Source organism: Pseudopipra pipra, chromosome 3 (assembly GCF_036250125.1).
Source record: "Pseudopipra pipra isolate bDixPip1 chromosome 3, bDixPip1.hap1, whole genome shotgun sequence".
NCBI classification, from domain to species: Eukaryota; Metazoa; Chordata; class Aves; order Passeriformes; family Pipridae; genus Pseudopipra; species Pseudopipra pipra.
In genome coordinates, this window is record NC_087551.1 from 52,602,568 (window position 1) to 52,625,672 (window position 23,105).

General features: G+C 39.6%; 1 long non-coding RNA gene across 2 annotated transcripts in view; it reads right to left on the minus strand.

Annotated features, from left to right (window-relative positions):
- The window catches only part of LOC135411521 (uncharacterized), a 538,599-nt gene that overhangs the window by 400,807 nt on the left and 114,687 nt on the right, over nt 1–23,105 (minus strand). The window contains exons 2-3 of one of the 2 annotated variants that reach the window (XR_010429182.1): nt 14,026–14,115; nt 9,485–11,579 (exon numbers count right to left, since the gene is read on the minus strand). This is a non-coding gene — a long non-coding RNA (uncharacterized LOC135411521). Of the gene's footprint in view, nt 1–9,484; nt 11,580–14,025; nt 14,116–23,105 lie in introns of those variants that run through there. The other variant, XR_010429183.1, reaches the window with a different exon arrangement.

A 23,105-nucleotide genomic window follows, 5' to 3' on the forward strand; every position in this document is an offset into this window, starting at 1 on the left:
ATACTAGCAGTCTTAGAAATTAAAGATCAGAAACTAGATGATCAGACTTTCTGCCCAAGCTTTACAGGAAGAAAAAATGAAGGAATAAAAGTGTCAATTTGAGTATCTCTGAAGGACACATTGTACTCATTATTATGAGTACAATTATTATTATTTCTCGTTATTTTCCCGTGAGCCCAAATGCACAAAAGGGAGGAGGTTTAAAAGCAGAGTCCTCAAACACTAGTTACAAACCAACACATCCTGAATAAATGAAAGGAGGGGGATGTGAGGATGACTGACAAAGCAGTGAGATGCAACACTAAACAAGAGGAAGAAAGAAAACAGTAGTGAAAGGATGTGGCTTTAAAGCATCAGCAAAGATGAGTCCCATGTGTGAGAGAGGCAGCTCCCCAGGGTGGTGATGCAGCTGCAGGTTGGAACCACAGTGATGCTGAACAGGACTCTTGTCAACGCAGCAACCAACAGGCACAACGGAAAGCCTGAACAAGAGATTAATTCAGCCCATGTTATCTGTCTGATTTTGAGATATTCATTTTGATATGCGGTTTTCACTTCTGTGGTTGAAGGATTGTCTTCTACATTACCAAGCCCCTGGATTTCCAGGCTCTCTGGTGCTATTGTGACTGCAAAAAACCACATGTCCATGAAGACCCTGGCTCCCATCTGCTCTAGTGGTCTCTGCTAGGCTATCCTGGGAAGATGGGGCTGCTCTTACTGAAGCTGGCTGAGGGCAGGCAGGCTGCATGCTCTGGCAAGGCTTAGGGAGCCTTGAGCATTTGCTGTTCTTCCTTGGTCTGTAAAGCAGCCCTTCAGTGTTACCCATCAAATCAATTCCAATACAAACACAATTGATAACTTTAGTTTTTCCACTGTTGCTTCTTTTCAAGTTTTGATTGAAAGTAATTACTAAATTTTTTTGAAGTCTGAAAATATTTACACCTCTAAAAGTGTTTTACTGTCCAACTCTCTTACTATTTCCACACAGGTGAGCACCCCAAAAATCTTGCCTCACAAGACTCAGAATGATTTTGAGATCTGAAAACCACTGAAGCATAAAACCTGTGTAGGTTTCTTAATTAAAGGTTATGCTATACACTCAACTTCAACATTTCAAAACATTTATTTTGTAATACTGTTTACAAATTTTCTTCTTTTCTAATCTTTCCAAAGTTAGTTTCCCTTACATTAGTTCTTACATTGCAACTTATTTCCTTCAGTCTTTTACACACATTGTGTGGTTTTAGAGAGGAAGAAATATTTTTACATTTATATATGTTTATAGAAAGTGAATTATACATTAATAAAAACCTGTTTTTGGTATTATTTCTTTATGTTACTCATCTCTTGTTTCCTTGATTTTGCATCAGTCCTATTTTTCTCTCTTTTTACTGTGATTTCTTCCCTCTGTTTCACCTCCAGTACCTCTTTCTTCTTCCCTGTCTTCTTTATTTCCAGTCTTTCATATTTTTCCTGCCTAACTGCACAAAACTCAAACTATTTCACTAATGAAGTAAATGGTTGGACTCTTTTGAGGATCATTAGGATAACAGATATGAGAAGCTTCATAGTCTGCTTATATGAATTTATGGACTTTAGATTTAATCTAGTTAAAAATCAGATATTTGTTTTTCCATTTCTGCAGAGACTGGGAGACATCCTCTTCTCTGTACAAGATTGTGTCATTTTCACAATATGCCAACCCCATCTCCCGTTCACATACAAACAATGGTCTGCTTGCATATCAAAGTAAATGATGTTTCTGCACACCAGTGCTATGAGCATTCAGTCCTGGGGATGAAGTGCAGAGAAATCATCCGCTCAGTCACAGCCTTTACTGGGACAGAAAATCTTCACCCAGATTTTGTACTTTTGCTTTCGTCTGCTTACCTTCCAGCACTTATCCCCACAGAAAAATTATGTTCCTTCTCAAAAAGAGATGAATTCAGGACAAACTGTAGCACGTGCAGCAGGAGCTAGTTAAACATAATAAGCCATTTAATCAGGCAGTATATCATTTGTGAAATGCATTAGAGTTGAACACCACCCTTCATCGTTTTTTCAGTTCTGTATCTGGCAAGAGAATGGTGAAGTGACTCATTTTAAAACAATTAGGTGATAAGTGTTTTGGGCTGATTAATCATGAAAAATAGCCCTGGCAAATACAAACAAAGCTAATGATTTTCCACAGTGATTTTGCTATTTCAATCTGGTATTTTTTTGAGCAACCAATCCAGTGAAATAAGAAGCAAGGCTGATAGCCTTGTTTACAGTTATGGTTATTATAGTCCCCTTTTGGCCTTCTGCCATTCTTGCCTAAAAAGCTAAATGAGAAAAAACCCACCCAAATCATAAATATTTTGGGGCAAAAATGCTTTTAACAGCAAGCAGTGAAGAGACGGTAAGCCTGGACCAAGAATTTGTATTAAACAAGCAGGATTTCTGTCTGGCCTTCAGTTCTCCACCCTTCTATCTGAAGTTGAAATGTGAACACATATATGTAAAGGTGCATAAATAATGCATGGCATGTCTATACTTGCTATATTTCAATGAACTAGGGATTATCAAATGAAAATAATAGGAATTTCTCTATTAATGAAGTTAGTAGGAACTCTGTGGTAACCAGTGATAGGACCAGAGGGAATGGCCTGAAGTTGTGTCAGGGGTGGTTTAGGTTGGATGTTAGAAAAAGGTTCTTCACCCAGAGAGTGGTTGGGCACTGGATTAGGGTCCCTGGGGAAGCAGTCACAGCACCAAGCCTGACAGAGTTGAAGAACATTTGAACAATGCTCTTAGGCACATGGTATGATTCTTGCAGATGGTCCTGTGCAGGGCCAAGAGTTGGACTTCAATGATCCTTGTAGGTCCCTTCCAACTCAACATATTCTATGATTCATTGAGGTTCAAAATAAACATGGAGATTTTAGTGAAACATCGTATTCTAAAACTCCACTTATGTTTAGAAAAGTACTAAGAGTAATAATCTTTCTCTTTTCCATTTGCTTTGTTTCTTAGACCAATGAGAGAGTAACATATAGAGACTATTTTAGAGCGTGGTGACTACTTCAGAAGGTCTGAAGAAAATTCCTTTTTCAGTCCTTTACAAACCATCTCTTCAGATCTGGCATCTCAAAATTATTTGTTCAATGAAACCATAAAACAGATGCTCATAAGATACTTCAAGAGATAGAGGCGTCTGCTCCCTAGCTCAGAAACAAGATCAACTTTTAAGATCTCCTGTAGAAACTATATAGTTATAAACCCCGTAAAAACGCAATATATACCTTAGTTTTTTTCTACTGCAAAATACAAACCCAACTCCAAACACGTTATTTACATTACTAAGCAGGATATTTCTGAAAACTTCTCTGAATTGCATTTGACTAGACATTGCCCTCTACATTCAATTGCATTTTTAAATGGACTAACTTAATGCTTCAGTCGCACACAAAAAAATTCTGTCACCAAGCTTTTATTGGGATAATCTTACATGCACAGAGAACCAAATGTTTGGAAGTACACAGAAATTTAAACTTAAAAGGTAACTGCAATGTTGACCAAATATTTTAATGAAGATTTTGATTCAAATTAATATTAAACAAAACCCAGGCACTCAATATTTGATCTGTGAAAGTTTAGAAAATTTGGAGTTTGAGGAAGCAATACTGATAAATTTGGACATTTAAAACCAAAAGAAGCTGTTTAATAGTGAAAATGATGACTGGAGCTTCTAATAAAACAGGGAATTGCCTCAGCTATGAAAGGATGGCTTTCGCCCTTTGGATCTGACAAGGCAACCACTGCAAGGCTGTTGATTTTATAATTATGGGGAAGACAGGAAAACTCTCATAAAGTGATATAGAATGCTATAAATTATATGGATTATTACATTTCTTATCTGTTCAGCCACAGCAGTACTGAGTTAAGAATGACAGTTATTTACTCTGAGTTACAAAAAAAGTCAATTATATGAGCAGCCTTTGCTTGAAGGATAGGATAAGAGGGTACACGCGTAAAGCAGCAGGCTGTGGACAATGACCTGCACACCAGCCAGTGCCTGGTGAGAAGACACAGGCTCTTCCAGACTGAATATCACACTCAGTTTCTAGCATCATTGCTCATTACTGTGGTTGTTGCAGCTGAGGGAAGGGTTGAGCTGTGTAGGACCTACTCTACAGAGAGGAAAGAAGTGAATCCTCTCTGCAGAAGTTGATTGGTCCACTTGTGTTACCATTCTTTGACTCACTTCATGAAGTGAGTCATAGAGTGCATGAAGTGGATTTCTTTTGGGTAAGATGGGAAGATGCGCTCCAAGAGCACTACTAATGTTCTCCAGCTGCTAATGGATAGTTAGTCCATGGAATGTGACTATAATTAAAATAGGGGATGAAAGCCCAAGTATAGAAAAAAAATCCAACATAAAATCAGAGTTGTGACTCAGCTCTCATCACGAAGTGTTTTGCTTTACATTCTCCCTTGCACTATAATACCTCCCAATGCAGACATAGCCATAGACCAAAAAATGTCAGATTGAAATTGACTCAGATCTCTGAACTTGCTATTTAGTTTCCCCACCAGCCATTCTTTCAAACTCTTTTGGGTGATTAATAATGAGCTTTCTCCTCATAGTCTGCTAGGAGAAATTGGGATGCAGTGATTATTTAATTTGATTCATATAACAAAGGTGTCTATTTTGTAACAGGAACAGCTTTCTGCACACTATACCAAAGTTAGGAAGTTCTAGCTTGGAAGAAAGACAAAAAGATCAGTACCTTGCTTTTGATCCTTCCTTCGATATGACAAAGGTGTGATCTCTTAATCATGGCACTTTCACTTGTTCTTATTGTGATGCGTCAATGAAAAAAATATGCTTCAGATGACAAAAGTATTGGTTCCAAGGGTTTTGTTTGCATCTCTAAAAGTGAGGAATGGATGACTCATCTCACTGGGGATCAAAAGAATACAGGAATGCTATGCTTATTTTACCTCCTCTAAGAGGTAAAGCAGTCAGCTCTGTTGGGTTTTTTTAATGTTGACATGCTGCACATCTTCAGGCTTCCTATACATACAAGAAAGGGTTTGTTTGAAGTGTAACAACTGCAGAAGTCTGAAAAAGTAATCTTATGGCTGTCTCTTCTTTGAGGCACCTTGCTCTTTGAGCACCTCCGTTTCTGTAGCAACTGACATGCTCCCCAAGCTACTGAAAGGTCTCTCTTTTAAACCAGCAAAAAACACAGCTCAGGATTTGCAGCATCCTTTCACAAAGGTGAAAGTCATCCAATTGTGACCATTGAGATTCTCATTTGCCTCACTTTTGGTATCTCTAGCTGCTGCCTTGCACAGGCTTTCCTTGCTTTGTCCTGTGTTTGGAATAGAGACGTTTTACAAAAGTTATCTTCACTGATTATCCACTGTCCTTTCTGTTGCCTGCTTAGACCTCCTTGGTTGTTACTCTTTTCTACTTTTAAGAAAAATCTTTAAAAAAAGGCTAAAATGAATTTACCTGAACTGATTTCCATTAGAAGCCTCTGTCTTCATGCTGAAGCAATTTTCTCAGTCCATCAACGAACAGCTATGTCCATCTGTTATTAATAGTGACAAGCTAATATATCTTAGCTGAGGGATTTTTTTTTATCTTTCATAGGTATTTTATATGGGAAATACAAAGCATCTATGAAAGCTAACCTCAGACTTACTTCATTAACAAACTTAAAAATCACTGAAAATCTTTAGGGTTTCCCAGAAAACATGATTTTTTTTTCCTATTAGTATTTTTTCCTCTATTCTTTTATAATTTTTCAATAACAAGATGAGACTTTGCATATGTAGAATACCAAAATAACACCTTATTTTAGAACAGTTAAAATTAAATAAATGTTACAACTTGAAAAATCAAAAATGTTTGAGGTAGCCTTCAATTAGAGCAACTTCCCATGCTATGTCAGTCTAATTCTGAAATCTAGTACATTTTGGATGATTTTATATTTTACTTCTTCTACCTATTTCTTTTGAAAAGAACACATATTTAAAATTCAATTAAAAATGTTCAATGTAAATCTGTGTTCATAAACATGTTTTATCAGAAAAGAATAACTGGTCTTTTTCAAGAAAAAGGGAATTTCCTAGGAAATTTACATACCATACAACACAATGTAGCAAAACGAAATAGTCATTTCCTGAGTAAAATCAAGATAGTAAGCTTCCTAAATGCTTTCTAAACAATTTATGATGAATATTTAAAAGCTAGTACTGTGGCGATGCTGACCTGGAAACCATCACACATCGAAAAGTTAGCGATCAGCAAAAAAGTTGATCTGAGGAGACTCAGTCCTGTGCTGTGCTGTGCTGCACATCCAGCATGGCCTTCAAGCTTGTGTTGGGCTGCATAAAACCCTTGGTTGTAGGATCACATCAGCTGGCTTATTGTCACAAGGAAGCATACAGGCTCTTCCCACTGGGTACCAGCAATGGCAGAGCCTTTCTGTTCTTTTCTCTATCCAAAAGTGCAGCAAAAAGTTCTTCTGTGAGCATCCTTTTTGTTTGACAGCAGAAATAATGAACAGAGTTATTCTCATTCAAGAAATTCCTATAGTAAATTGGCACTCTTCCCATGGACAAGGTCTGCACAGTCTGTACAGAGCGTGTATCAGAGATCTATTCAAAGCTGCACAACTCAGGATTCCCAGCATTTAAAGGGATGTAAGATTATCTGTACTCTTCTTTCTTTCTTTACAGTGTTAGCTCTAATACATATCATTTTATAGGATACTTTACAGAGCCTGAGTGACTTTTTTATGGGGATCATAACAGGCCAGTATCTCCTAGTGCAAAATGACTACTTAAAATGACTATTTGAAAACACCAGGACTATGTAGACTGCAAATGGAAATCTGAGTTTCTCATAACAGCCTAATTTCTATTTTCCTTTTCTGTATTTATTGAAAGTGCAAGTGCCACTATTTGAGTAAAGGGTTGATGCCCAGCATGTGTGAAGCTACTGCTGAACTTCTGATTGGCTGTGAAATACATTTTCCCTGTTCTCTTCCCAGGAACACTTTCAAGAGGTATCGAGAAAATTATTTTAGACAACCTGCTCTTTCCAGTTTTCAGAACTATTTCTGACGTAGTCAAATCCATGTAAATGACATACAAAAATATTCTTTTCGAATCTTAAACATTCTAGACATTTAGTCCAAAATGCCTCCGTAGGAATTACATATAGCCATTATGGGATGTAATTCTGTCCTTAGGGCCCTTCAGTGCTAGCCCTAAAGCTCAAACTGACAATACCAACAGCAAAATTCTTCAGCTACTTGATTAAGAGACCATAAGACAAGCAAAAGTCAGAACCCGTATTGGTTTTTTATTTTGGCTGTTGCCTATATGCATACTCATTATTAGAAATGCTCAAATAATTGTGTGTTTGCTTCAGAGAAAATATATCCAGCCTGTTACTGCAGAGTCAGTAATATGCTGCAAATTAATACACTCCTCACAATTTTGCATCATCTGCAAATTTGCTGTGAACACTATCTGTCCCCTCCCCCAGGACATCAACAAAGATGTTAATCAGTATTTGTCCCTGTATCAAGACTTGGGGCACACCAGTTCCTTGTCTCCAGCTGGACTTTGTGTCACTTATCACAACCATCTGAGTGCAGCCCCACTTTTCAATCCACCTCATTCTCCACTTAGTTAGTCAATGCTTCATTAGGTTGTCTATGAGGATGCTGTGGGAGACAGTGTTGAAAGCCTTGTTGAAGTCAATATAAACAGTACCCACTGCTCGCCTCTCATCCAAGACAGTCATGTCATCACAGAAGGTTTTCAGGTTTGTTTTTTTCCTCTTCATCAATCTATGCTGACTGCTCCCATTCACTTTCCTAATTTTCATGTATTTACAAATGTTTCCCAGGTTTAGTTGCTTCCTAACCTTTCTGGGGATCAAGGTGAAACTGACTTCCTGGTCGTTTCCCACATCTTTCTTTCCCTTTGTGAAGATATTTGCTTTTTTCCAGTTCTCGGGTATCTTCCCTGGTCACCATGATTTTTCAAGCATAATCAAGACTAGCCTGACAGTGACACCAGCAAGCTCCCTCAGCACTCATGAATGTATCCCATCAGGGCCCATGGACTTGTGTTTGCCCAGGTTGTTTTAATATTCCCTAACCTGATCCTCCTCCACCAAGGAGGGAGCCTTTCTCCCGGCTTTTCCCAAGGGTCTCAAGGTGCTGAGATTGCTGAAAGCAAATCTTAAAGGTCAAAGTAAAGAAGACACTGGGTATCTCCCTCTTCTCCATGTCTTTTGTCAACAGGTCTTTTATCTCAATCCCCATATTTCCCCTAATCTTTTTTTTGCTGTCAATTTACCTGTAGAAGCCCTTCCTGTTGCTCACCACATCCCCTGACAGGCTTTCCTAACCCCATCTCTGCACACTTTTCTTTCTCTGTTCCTCCCAGGTCACCTGTCCCTTTCACATCTTCTAGGCTTCCCATTTACATTTGAGTTTTGTCAGGAGGGACTTGCTCATCCATGCAGGCATCCTACCACTTTTACTCATATCCGGATGGACAATTTTTTCAACCTGCAGGATGCAATCCTTAAAAATCAACCATTTGTCATCTCCCATGCAATTCTTTGAGAAGCTCCCTGAACAGGAGCTTAATTTATAGTCACTGCAGCCAACAATGCCACAGCATTCATATCCCTAGACAATTCTTCTTGTTTGTAAGTGCGAGGTCCTACACAGTATCATCCTTCATTGGCTTCTTGATCATCTTTGTCAGGAAGTTATCATACATGCACTCCAGAAACATCCTGCTCATACTGTGTCATGTTGCTTTTCCAACAGATATTGGAATGGTTGAAGTATTTCTTGAAGACCAAGGATGGAAAGATGAAGATTCTTATAGTTGCTTGTGGAAGGGTTCATTTGCTTCTTCTTCCTTATCATGCAGTCTGTAGCAGACACTCACCATGTTCATCTGCCTGCTAACTCTGATCCATAAGCCCTCAACTTGTTATCCATATGTCCCAAGGTACTGTTCCATGCATTGTCACTGCTCTCTCACAAGCCAGATTACTCCTCTCTTCACCATCTCAGATAGCCCTTTCAGAAGAATCAACACCCAGTCACTTCAATGTTCCAACTGTGTGAGCTATCCCATCATGGCTCTATGATCACAGTGAGATCATAGCCCTGTAACTGCACACAGATCTCTTAATTCCTTCTGGTTTCCCCCTATGCTGTATGCATTAATGTACAGACACTTCAGAGAGGCACACAGTTGTGTCAATTTCCCAGAAAGTAATCATACGAAAATATCTCATTTGTCTCATCTAGAGAAGAGAACACTTGCAATTATATTCCACTACTGAGAAATGACCTGATAGCTCTTCCTGACAATCACATCAGGTTAATTACGCTGAAGGTGACAGAATCTATTCAATATCATGTGTTAAATAGTGGACATGACTCAACACTCAGGTTTTGAAAAGAATATGCAGCTTTATTGCACTTGCTTTGTTATGTTATTAAAAAAGCCAACCAAACAAACAAAACCTGACAGACAAAAAAACACAAACAAAAACTCCCTAACCCCCCTAAAAAACCCAAACTCAACCAACAAAACAGGAAAAAACCCGCAACAGAAACAAATAAACAAACAAACAAACAAACAAAAATCCCCAAACCAAAACCCCCCGCAACAGTCAGGATAAAACACATCAAAATTCATTACATTGGTTCAGCATTCCAGAGAGAAAAACAATATACAGCAATAGAGCATGTGGTAATGCTGGCTGAAAGGGAATGATGAAGGTCAAGTCAGCCTAGGTTTTGTTTAGACAAATCTCAAAATTTTTAAAGGATGGAGGATACACAACTTCGCAAGCTGCAATTTATGGCCCATGTTCCTTGTTACATCATTTGGCACAATGAGCCATCCATTAGGATGAATTTGGATCCATCATCTTTGTAATCTAGTAGTCGTAGGTTATTAGATCTCCCTCCCCTGCATGAGAGGAAGTTCAAATTGGACATTTGTAAAAGGTTCTTCACTGAGAGAGTGGTTGGGCATTGTAACAGGCTCCCCAGGGAAGTGGTCATAGTAATAAGGAGGACAATGAAGATGGTGAAGGGCCTTGGGGGGAAGCCATATGAGGAGCAGCTGAGGTCACTTGGTCTGTTCAGCCTGGAGGAGACTGAGGGGAGACCTTATTGCAGTCTACAACTTCCTTGTGAGGAGAGGCTGACACTGATCTCTTCTCTGTGGTGACCAGTGACAGGACTCGAGGGAATGGCCTGAAGTTGTGTCAGGGGAGGTTTAGGTTGGATATTAGAAAAAGGTTCTTCACCAAGAGGGTGGCTGGGTACTGGAATCGGCTCCCCAGGGAAGTGGTCACAGCCTGCCAGAGTTCAAGAAGCATTTGGACAATACTCTCAGGCACATGGTGTGATTCTTGGGGATGGTCTGTGCAGGGCCAGGTGTTGGACTCAATGATCCTTGTGGGTTCCTTCCAATTTGGTATATTCTGTGATTCTGTGATTAAGTCTCTCAGATTTTAAGGGGCATTTGGACAACACTTTTAGTCATATGGCTTAGTTTTAGGTACTCCTGCAAGGAATAGGGCATTGGACTTGATCCAGATAGGTTCCAACTTGAGTTACTCTCTATGATTCTGTGATCTCTTAGCCCCTTCTCTGGAGGAACAAATAGGTCTCCACCCTTATGTACTCCTCAGAAATTCATACCTGACCATATGCAGAACCTTCTTCAATTCCTCAATACCTTTCTTGAACTGTAGAGCCTATAACTGTACCAGGATCCAGATATGGCCTCTCCAACACAGAACAGAGTGAAATAATAGCTTCCCTCAATCTGTTGGCCATACATCTCCTATTGTAGTCCAATGTGCAGTTTGTTTTTTTCATGATGAAAGCTCAGTGTTGGATCATTAGTACCCACTGTAAACACCAGGTCCTTTTGCAACCTCATAACCTGCACTGATGTGTGGGGTCACTCTGTTCCCAAGTGCAGAGATTTGCAGTTCTTGAACTTAATGTGACTTATGCTGGCCAAGTTGTCCAGTAATTAAGCTGTATCTGGAATGACTGTAGTATTACTTTCTGTTACTCTTTATGTCACTCACAAGTTACTTCTTCTGCTACAAGGCTTTGGCCTTCCTGATATCAGTCACAAGTGTCTAAACAGTATCGTTATACTTCTCCATCATTTCCTCTTCTTGTTTCTATGACTTTTTTGCAGCCTTCTTGCACTTTAGTTGAGCAGTGAGCATATTGTTTAGTCATGTAGGGGGTTGGCCAAAATGTTGAATTATTCAAGAGATGTAAGCTTAAGATGATGTTGAATGACTGGACATAATTATAAGTTCAAGTTATCTTCATAGATAAACAAAGGCACATGAACTTTCAGCCTCTTGTTACAATAAAACTTTGGAAGTCCTGTTGATTGAGAGTGGACATCTTGAGCAACTGGAGAAGTTGTTCTTTAAGCATCAGCAAAGAATAATAACGTAATATGGTCAAATATCAGCGGAACGGATCTTAGCAGCAAACCTGAAAGAGAATGAGAGGACCTGAATATGAGAAAATGGTTTTGAGGATTACAGTTTGCAAATATATAATTGCAGTGCTTTTCATGAAGAAAAAAGCTCTGCAACAACAGTCTAATATAAATGGATATAGGAGCATCACTGGTTATCACCGATGCAGAAAACAAGGCCAAAAGAAGTTGGAAGGGGCAAGTCTGAGTTTGCTGCAGAAAAATCTGTACAATAATTGCCTCTTCACTGATGCACTGAAGACAGGCTGTTGGCCCTCCACAGCTATATTTGATTAGCTTGACAAGATTTTCCTAGCAGGTCTCCAGGGGTGATTTCTCTGAGGAACTGCTAGAAGCTTCTCCTATGGGAACTCCGATGGAGCCCATACCAGCTGTCTCCAAGACAGACTCACCATCAAGAATTGTGTGTTTCAAGTTACCAGTGCTAAGGCACTTTGCTGGAAGAGCTAGAAGTCCTTGGTTCCAAGCCTTCTTTGACAAATTTTACCAATTACATATTTTATCAAGTTATCTATGATTACTATCACTGAGATGACCCCCTTAGCCTCGAAAGTCATGCTCATTTGGTTATTGCTTCTTTCTCTTACTCAGTGATCTTCAGAAATCTTCTTGCCCACATAACCATTTCAACAGAAAGGACAGATTGTTCTATCACTTTGTTTTTTTGAGGGAGTTGTTTTGTTTCTGAAAAAGATGTCTCTAATTTCATCTGAACATAATTTTTAAATTTTTTTTAGGTGAAATTTAAATAGATGCTGAGTTATCAGAGGCTCTCCAGGACCCATAGTTCTTGGAGAGTTCCTAAGAAAGTTCTTAGCCTACAAAACCCCCCGAACATTATGTCAATGCTGTTGCAATTTACAAACCTGAGGGAAAAGTGGAGGATGACAATGATTAATGTCCCTTCTCTCCAGTCATATCACTGGAAACTGGAAGAGATAATAAATAAGGAAATACTCTATATGGATGACACCACCCGCTTTCAGTCTGAGGGACAGGATTTGCAATTTTCTCTGTACTCAAGTGTTCTAAGTTTTGGAGGAAAGCCTTCACAGGAAGGGAAGAAATTAAGACCTGCACAAGGGGGCAGAAAATTGCTATTAACAGAATCAGCTATTTATACTGCCTGACTTTATAAAATCTGTAAATCCTTGGTTCCAGAAGCTGCAAATTCAATCCCTATTGAGATGATGGGGGACAAAGTTATTTATGTTGACTACAGCTGCTGCCATTTCCATAACAGTAACAGTTAGAGAGGCACAGTTATCTCCATGAAGGTAGTCACTGTCTTGAAGAACCAGAACTCTGAATGATTCAATTGCCTAAACATAGGCATTTATTGTTATTTCAGATGACCTGAAAGACAGCTGTGAGGGCAGATACTTAGGGAGAGGCTGCTAGAGGCCAGGTAGGGTATGCTTGGGTTTCTAAAATAGTATCTGATACTTATGTTTAGGTGGCTGACCTACCCATTTTCAATTTTTCCTTAAAGCTGCTACCTCTGGAAAATGTATTCCATATCTTAACTGAGACTATATTTTTAGTCCAGCTATCAAAGATGATGAGATTCATAGAATCATAGTTTTCATGGGGTTTTATATGCAAACATATTTTTCTGTCTATCCACATTTTCTATTTAATAATTTTTGAACAATTCCAGCCAATTTGACAGATGGGAACTGGCTTCAAAGGCATTAACAACCTCCAAGTGTCATGAAAACAGGCTGGATGAACAACCCTATTAGTGCCCTGACAAGAAAAAGAGCATGGTATGAATTTTATCATAGACACATAGTACGAGCACTCCAGCAGCATGAAAACTTCATGTGGCATTAGCAGCTCCATAAACAGCAATAAGTCCAACTACAGGAAGTCAGGCTTCGTCAGTTCCACTGCTCACAGAGCAATTACACTTGTTATCACACCACAACCTTCACCATTACCACTACCCAACCGACAAGGAAGTTCAGCATGGTATAAGAAACAAGACAGAGAAAATTTTAAAAGAGGCAAAGGCTCTAAACAAAATGCAAAACCAAAGATCTGCAGGGCCAGAGAAAGACTCAAGGTTTTATTCTTATATATTCAAAGAAGAAAACTGAAATAAAAATAAAGAAAAATAAGAAGTGTGTAGTAGCACATTTGTATCTGAACTAAAAGAAATTTTCACAAGTACTCATAAATATCCAATGAATATTGTATTAAATGTGTTAGTAGTTGGCACTTGTAAAGTCTTGTGGAAATAATTCTACTACGTCTAACTGGTTGTCCCACACTTGTTTTTATGGCTATTGTAAATCTCTTCCTTGCTTGACAGAGGAAGCCCTTGGCACTCTAACTTAGTTTTACAAGTAAATTCCATGTAAATGAAAATTAATTGTTCCCCTAATCTTTCTGCTTGGGCTTTTAATTTTTGGGGTTTTTTTGCCTGTGTTATACCTATAAAAGGCAGCCATGTCCTTGTCTACTTTAGGAAGTACTTGCATGTTGTCTTTGTTCTGCATAGGAAAGAGATGATTGCTTGCAGATCTGGGGGAATAAACATAAAAACATCTGTTTAGAGATTAATTGCTAACAGAATCACAAAAGTTAGAAAATGACAGAATTATACCATCTGTGAAATTTTCCTTTTTCTCTCCGTACATTATGGTGCCATGTTTAATGGAATGCTTTAATACATCATTTTATTCCAATGGAAACCATTTTGCCCACTAACTACTGTTGACTTTGTTTCAGATAGCTTGGTGACTATAGTTTCTTTTGCATCAGCACAGAGATTTTATCACAGCTGCTTAGACTGGCTGATTAGCAATTTAATGGGATTTAGCTGACCAGAAATGAGAGGACAGACAGCTCTAATGCCTAAAAGGCTGTTAGATTTATATAAGCCTCCTTACTAAATGGGTTGCCTCAAGTATTACAGCGACCATTTCCTGAATTTTGAGCTCAAATGGATACATACTTCTGCTTATACTGGAATTTAGGAAGTGACAGACAGAAGGCTTTAATTGGATTAGTCTACTGGTCTACAATGTAAATTTAGTATAACAGTAAGTAATAGTATCCAATATAAATATTTCCTTAGGTTTGGGGACCTGGAACTGTCCTACAGGCAACAATTCTGATTTAAGTGCAGTGGTGTGGATATAATTAAGGGAACACACCGACTTAGTATGGATAAACGACTTATATAACCTTGCACACCCTAATTGAGAACAAGCTTTTACAAAGTGTAACAACAGGATGATGCATAGAGGAAAAGGAATACAGCGAGCAGAAGTAATGATGTGATCTAAAGCACATGTAAAGATTTTCATTACAAAGCATTGCTCACATTTTTTCTTTTATCTCCATATACTGGAATATTACATTTGATCTTTTCTCCATTTTGCCACTCGATTTGACGGTGTGGAGAAAAAGACATGTTGAAAAACTCAGTTGTTTCTGATGTGTTGTCTGATTAGTCATCCATGTACTGGTTTCTTACTAATAGAGATTCCTCAAAGTAATTCAGAAGAAACTTTGAATAGTTTGAAGCCCAAAGGTATCCTGTATGGATTTATTCATTCTTGGGATGAATGGGATGAACTTAAATCTCTTGAGGCCCCAAAAAACCCCATAAAAATACAACTCTGTTTCTATAAATTTATTATTTTAAGCTGATAGAGATTTCATCTGAATGCTTACTCATGTATAAAGAAATAGTCTGCAGCAAAAATTGCCTACTCCTTACCATTAAATTACCTGTACACTGAACCAAAGGACATCATTCTTCACCATTCCTACTGTCAATATATAGCATAGTACATGTAAAAATAAAGGATAAACCACTGATATCTTGAGGACTGTCCTCATCAAAGCTTTTACACAGATGTGAATGATTTTAAAGTGTGCTAGGCATGAAGCCTGATTACTTCCTTACCCTTAGCAACGTGACCAGAGGAGCCCAAAGTAACCTGGACAACAGGTATCCTTGGGTTATCTGGTGAAAATCTCAGCTAAAAAAGATTCAGAAGTAGACAGTCATGGTGAGTTTTCTTCAGGAAGGGCCAAGCCCTCCTGACATTTGTTTAAAAGTCTTTCTATACCATTGCTGAATCAGTCAGAGAGAATAGGGAAATTATTATCTCCAACTGAAGTATCAGGCATTATCTGTTGCCACAAGCATGATTGGAGATTTTATTGTTCTATTCTGGCATGGCAAAATCTGCAGTGAATTCTTGCCATTGGTCTGACTGATGCTGTAAGCATAGCTTGCCTACTCTGTTAGTCATCTCTTAAAAAGAAATTGCTGTGTCTCCTGCAGTTACCTTGACAATTCACAAGGCAAGCTATTTTTTAATGCAAGTTTACCAAGAAAGTGCATGCTGTACATTGCAGTCAAATGGATCCAATACTCCACTAGCATAAATTACATTGTCACTCAGGTAGAGTAGGCTGTACATATGCAAAACACTATGGAAATGTTTTTACCATTCAGCAAAATGATTTGTAGAAGTTATATGGATATGCACGCATTTCTTTCATGGTTTTAGAGTCCTGCTGTCTATGTGTCCTCATTTGCAACAATAACCAGTCTACAACAAACCTCACATAATTAAACTGAACAGAATGGCACTTTCTTTACCAAGGGTAATTGTTCATACGCTGCCTCTGTGTAATGAGTCACCATAAACTAAAGGACATGTTAATAAGTATCCACAGCTGGCACTTTGGGCTGGATTCTGCCTAAATAAGGACCGCTTAGCAAAACATTCCAAGCATCATGATCTTTCAAGCCACAAAATAGCCTCAATTAGGAAGAAGATTTTACACTGCAGTGTTTATCTCCCCTTGCATTTTCATCATGAGCAGCTGAGATTTTAAACACCCGGAAGTTTCTCTACTGCTGGAATGTGAAACATGTTCACCTTCACAAATTTTTAATAAAACCATACCTTCACCTAGTATTTTTAAAAATTACTCTGAGTACTCCCCCACTTATATGTGCTGGCTGGGCTCTTCTAAAATATAACACACTTCATGCACTTACCTAATTGGCAGATGGATTTTAGTCAGGTTTATTGACCTCAGAAAGAAATTAATAACTGCTTTGGTCTCGCTCATGCAATTACTCAAATAATATTTTCAATTCTATATAGAAAGTTACAAAAATGTAACAGGAATGAAAAAAATAAAGGACTTGTAGTATGGAGACCTTAGAATGATTATGAAAATCAGGGTTGCAAACCCCTTGTGTATCGGCAAAATGATATTTGGAGGACAGAGGGAAATAAACACAGTAAAACATTAGTAGGATATTTAGGAGGATATTTTCTGAAGTTTAGACTATATGAACCGATAACCTTCATTTCCTACTTGAAAAATTACATCTTGAACTGTAACATGGGCATCAGAGGGCAAAAAACTACAGACAGGGGTTGAAGAAGCTCTAGTTTTCAGGAAGTTATTCTGCTTAGTAAGTGCCATGAAGCACATTCCCAGATGAGTGTCATGGTGGACAGAGTTCAGCTGGAAGTGTACTATTGGGATTTCATAGACCATATTTATTTGGAGTTCACTACTGTCTTCTAGAAAAAGCCCTGATTAAAGGCTACTTTAAAGAATTACTTTAGAATGTGTTTCAGTCATGACCTGTTTGCAATTAGTGAAATAACTCATCAGCACCCATAACGTGCAACTCAGCAACTGAAATGTTGTTCAGCAAAAGCGAGTAACTTTTGATTGTGCAGTCACTAAGTAAAAATTTGTAGCAGTGTGTATAGGTGCAAATAATGTTATGCGGAGATAAAAATTATCAGAAAAAGGTGTGACACAAGGTAACATCATTTGCCGTAACAGTTTTCCAGTGCAGAATGGGAGATGATGGATATAAAATGCAACTAGCTGCCTCCAATGGCACTGCCACTGAGTCGTGAGGTTGTTACTCCCAGTCAGAAGAATGAGGCTAAGCTTCAATTTAATTCAGAAAAGGAGCAGAAAAAGAAGGAAATAGATAGTCAATACCCAGGTTCTGAAATGGAATATACTGCAGATAATAAATGGCTCACATATAGCTGCAGGATGAACCAAGCATCATACAGAAGCAGAAAGAAAGGTAGAAAAGACTAGACTGATGGGGAATGGGCTGTTTCCATAATCTGAGTGTTACTGATTATTCATGTGCTGAAGAAAAATACATCCAGAAATGCAATGCTGCAAGCAAACATTTTGAAATAATCTTGGTGAAATATTTTAGACAGCTAGTCATATCTGTGATCAGCAACCAGAGAGGAGAACAGAGTCTTTCCTGCTGCATCATAAGCTCTCTCCTCTAATATCTGTTAAATTACCCACTTCCCTATGAAATACCAGTTTGTGCCAAGTGTTCTGTGACACTGACCTCTCGTTAAGTGTCAGCAAAATACAGTATGAAGATTTATTGACTGGAATGGTAAGCAGCAAGTCAGGATGCCTTGATGTGGAAGCAATATAAGGCAGCTAGCAGTCAGGCATGTTGCCTATTTCTGCACTGACCACGTCTCCCTGACATTCTTCTGCCAAAAAGCATACATCATCTTAGTGACCCTGAACCCATATCTGACTCACATCGAAGTAAAATTGAAAACAAAGCACCAGGGCAGGAAAGTTCATCAAAGCACATTCTTCATGGGGACTTAGGCAAGATGAGCTCAGACACCTAACTCATACATTGCTTACTGTGCCCACAGTGTGGCTTATAAGGGACTCTTTATTTACATTAACCTTACCTTTAAAAATACATAGAATCATAGAATCATAGAATCATAGAATCAGCTGGGTTGGAAGGGACCTCTGAGATCATCAAGTCCAACCCTTGATCCACTACTGCCGTGGTTACTAGACCATGGCACTAAGTGCCACATCCAGTCTCATCTTAAAAACCTCCAGGGATGGACAATCCACCACTTCCCTGGGCAGCCCATTCCAATGCCTGATTACCCTTTCTGTAAAGAATTTCTTCCTAATATCCAATCTAAACCTCCCTTGGCATAGCTTAAGACCATGCCCGCTTGTCCTACTGCTGGTTGCCTGGGAGAAGAGACCAACCTCCACCTGGCTACAACCTCCTTTCAGGTAGTTGTAGAGAGTGATGAGGTCCCCCCTGAGCCTCCTCTTCTCCAGGCTAAACAACCCCAGCTCCCTCAGCCTCTCCTCTCAGGACTTGTGCTCAAGTCCCTTCACCAGCTTTGTTGCCCTTCTCTGCACCTGCTCCAGCACCTGAACTGAGGGGCCCAGAACTGGACACAGTACTCCAGGTGTGGCCTCACCAGCACTGAGTAAGGGGAAGAATCACTTCCCTGGTCCTGCTGGCCACACTGTTCCTGATCCAGGCCAGGATGCCATTGGCCTTCTTGGCCACCTGGGCACACTGCTGGCTCATGTTCAGCTTCCTGTCAATCCAAACTCCCAGGTCCCTTTCTGCCTGGCTGCTCTCCAGCCACTCTGTCCCCAGCCTGTAGCGCTGCAGGGGACTGTTGTGGCCAAAGTGCAGGACCCGGCACTTGGCCTTGTTGAACCTCATCCCGTTGGAGGATGTTTCAGAAGAGGAAGGAGGTGTAATATTTTTTCTCCTTCTGCCTATGTTGACAGGTACCCTATCGTCAAGACAGTGGGTATAATTTGAAGCAGGACCTTTAGGACTTTTTTATATCAGTTTATCTGAGAAAGGATGTCATAACCATCTGGAAAGTGGCTATTTTAAACCATAGCAGCCATTCAGCTACGGAGGTGGTGGCCACCAGACCTACAAGCCTGTCTGAGAGCCAACAAGGTAATGGCTTCAGAAGATGTGGGATCTGCCTTCCAGCTGCACAAACATATATAGTTATGTAAGATGAAAAAGTTACATGCTTTTAATATTTAAGACCTAGAACAGTGCACTGTCTCCTGTCATTGTAATCTTGAGACATGTGTACAGCCACAAGGCCTGTGGGCTAAGGATTTTGAGGCAGGACATGATGTGACCACGTGAAGGTATCAAGAGTATCAGTACATATCCAGTGCTGACTCAATCTTGCAACCATTCCAAAACCAGCAAGTACTACTCAGTTGATTCAGTCAGACCTCATGTCTTGGCACTTGAAATCACACTACAGCTGTCTCAATACCATATGTATCAAGGCTTTCTTGTGGTGTCCTCAGTCCATACCTGTGGTGGTTTCACCCTAGGCCTTCCTGGAGACCAGCTTGTAACCAGGAAGGAACTAGAAAAGTGATCACGGAAGTATTCCATGCTATTCCTTTACGTAACTTGAGGTATAAATAAAGCCAGCAGGAGGGATCTCGCTCTCTTCTTTCCGGCGAGGTTCGAGAACAGTGGGTCCCTGTCTCGGTCCGGCTTATCAGGAGCCAAGGCCTACAGTGACTGCTGTTATCTGCCACGCGTGAGGGGGGAGCCCTGGGCCGTGTCCAGCCATCCTGCCTGTTCGAAGGGAAGTGGTGAGATTTTTGCTAGTTTGCCTTCAGTTGGCTGGTTGACTTGCTCGGTCCTTGCCCCTTTTTGTCCTTCTCCCTTCTCCCTCCCCCTCTTCCCTGGAAGTGCTCCTGGTGTGTGGTATTCTCGTTTTGTGTATCTGTCTCATATGTAAAATATATATATATATTTTTGCTATAGCTTTGGCTGCTTGGTTTTTTTTCCTTTCTCTTCCCTCTCTGGGGTGCGGGTCCTTGTTGTCGGGTTTCGGGGGCTTGGCGGGAAGCCAGCTCGAAACTTGCACAATACCAGATCAGCACCTACATCACTCATGTAGGTGTTGGAGTTTGAAACTTACTCTACCAGCCAAACCTAATTGAGGAAATGTGGCCAAGCTGATGGCAGTCAATGCTGAAACAGCCCTAGGAAAATTCTCAACACCATTTATTGATATGTCACTATATTTTTTCCCTGTCTCTACTATGTCTCTACTAGATCCCACATCCAGATTTTAGGGAATGTGAAAACATTTACTGTTTCTTGGTACATTTTTCAACACATTTTCTCCTTCCCTGTATTTCAGCAGGCCTGCATGGCAGCTTGCATATTGTATGGGATCTGAGCTGGAGTTCATTTCCCCACAGCAGCCCTCACAGTGCTATGCTTTCCCTTGGTACCTAGAAGGATGTTGATAACACACTGGTGTTTTGGCTACTGCTGAGCACAGCGTCAGCACTGTAACATTCCTTCCTCAATCAAGGGCAGGATCCTGGGAAGGGACCCAAGTAGGCCAGCTGACCCAAACTGACCAAAGGGATATTCCAGACCGCATAACGTCAGCTCAGATATAAAAGCTAAGGCAAGGAGCAGGAAGGTGGGCATTCATTGTCTGCAAAAGTTGCCTACTGAGAAACCATCATGTGCTGAAGCCCTGCTTCTTGGGAGTGGCCGAGACCGACCATCGCTGCTGATGGGAACTAGAGAATAAACCCTGCTGTCTTTAGCTTCGCTTTTGTGCGCACAAGCTTTTGCTTTGCTTTTGCTTTAAATTGTGTTATCCCAACCCACGAGTTGCTTTCCATCTTACTCTCTCCCCTGTCTGGCTGGGAGGGGGAATGATAGAGCAGCTGGGTGGGCACCTGGTGTCCAGCCAAGGTCAACCCATCACAAATGTCACCCAAAAGTCTTCACAGGATTGTGCTTTGGATCTACTTCTCCTCCTTCCAGATGTTCCCTGTGATTGAGGTGTGTTCCTTCCCCTATGGCAGAGACAGGTTGCTACCTGTTGGAATGTTGCAAGTCTGAAGTGTGTAGAAGAAGGAAGGAAGACAAAATGAAACTATCCTGCATGGAAATGACCGGAGATTTTTTGCACCATTCGGCAAATCTTTTATGATCTGATGTTGGAGAGACACAAGGCAATGAGCTGAGGAACAGGGTGGGAATCAGGTGGCTACATTTGTAAAGCGTGTAATAAAGAATGTTATAAATCTTATTCCACCTCTTTTGAGCCCAGAATCTATCTGCTCAAATGGCTAGAGAGCAATTTTTTTTCTTTTCATAACAACATTTTGAAAGAAACCCCTGTAACTGGGGAATTGTGTCTTACTGTAAGCACAGGCCTTATGGATTTCCACACATTTCTACAGCACTGAGTGCTTTTCTGTTGAGTCTCTCTGTAAACTATATCAACTTTTTACTTGAAGATGAACATAGGCATGTATTTTCAACACTTGATACAAATGTCCATATAAGACACAGACAACCAGATGGACTGGACATATTACAAGTTATATTTGTTATATATGTGTGTGTTTGTATCTATTGTATGTGTATATGATGCTATTTGTGCATATAACACCCTTTCTTACAATATACAGATAACTAAATACATGAGCAATTCTTCATACAACTCTTTTTTCTCATAATTTTTAAGAGGATATGTTTTTGAGCTTATGCTGAACGAGAAAGACATGGATACACAAATATTTGTGGAAAAGATCATAGTGTTGCAGTACATTGAAGTAAGTCCTTCTTACATCCTCATTCTATAGAGAATAGACAGCACAATCTTCTAAAACAAATACTGAAATGTAGGAGACATGGGTTTATAAAACACACACAGAACTGGTAAGTGATGAAAATGTATACAGGAAGTTCAGCTCATTATCAAACTCATTTTCCTTCTCCAGCAAACTCATAATCTTTTCTATTTTAGAAGTTTGAATTATGCCTAATTTAGCTGTGTGGTACCTCTGATCAAACCGAGGATGACATTATTTCATCATCAAACTTAAATCTAATAATTTAGATGTCTTTCTCAGTTCACTTAGTGCAGATCCTTGACTGATGCTGTAGAAATGCCTGCTGGCTATGGGTTCTGGTAACAGAACAGCATACTTACGTTTATTCATCACGTTTAGGACATGTTTAATATATCTCAAAATTCATTTGCACAGCCAGTCTTATGCAATGCTCATTGTGGATCTCACCAACATCCTTCATTCTATCTCTTAGATGTCATGCAGTAGCGTCTAGGGCATTAGTAATAACAGTAATCTGATTAGCATGATTATGAACTGGTATTATGTGCCTTTTTTGTGTGTTTCTTTAATTATAACATCATCTGCATTTGCTCTGGACAGGACATCTCCCTACCAAGGTCATTTTCTTGTGTAAATAAAGCATGGACACAATCACAACTTACTTTCTCTGGTTATGATGACCTTTTCTTTTTTTTACTTTCTCATTTCTACTTTTCTATATTGCATATACATTGCCATGTCCTTTTACATACTGCTACTTCCTCAGATTGTTATAATTCAGACTTGTAAAATAGTGTACTGCAATGTCAATGAAGCCCATTATAATTTCTGACTAATGTAGCTCATGGCACAAGAAATCAGTGGTCAAGTTGATCTCTTTCTCTTTAAAGACACTATGATTGTCCCAGCTGAAACAGAGCTAACTCATGTTCCCTTTTTTCAGCTGGACACTTTATTCAGATTTATTTCAGCATTTCCCCTGAAAGAGCCAGGCATTCACTTGTGATAGCTGGAAGCATTCCTGGAGAATGGAATCAATC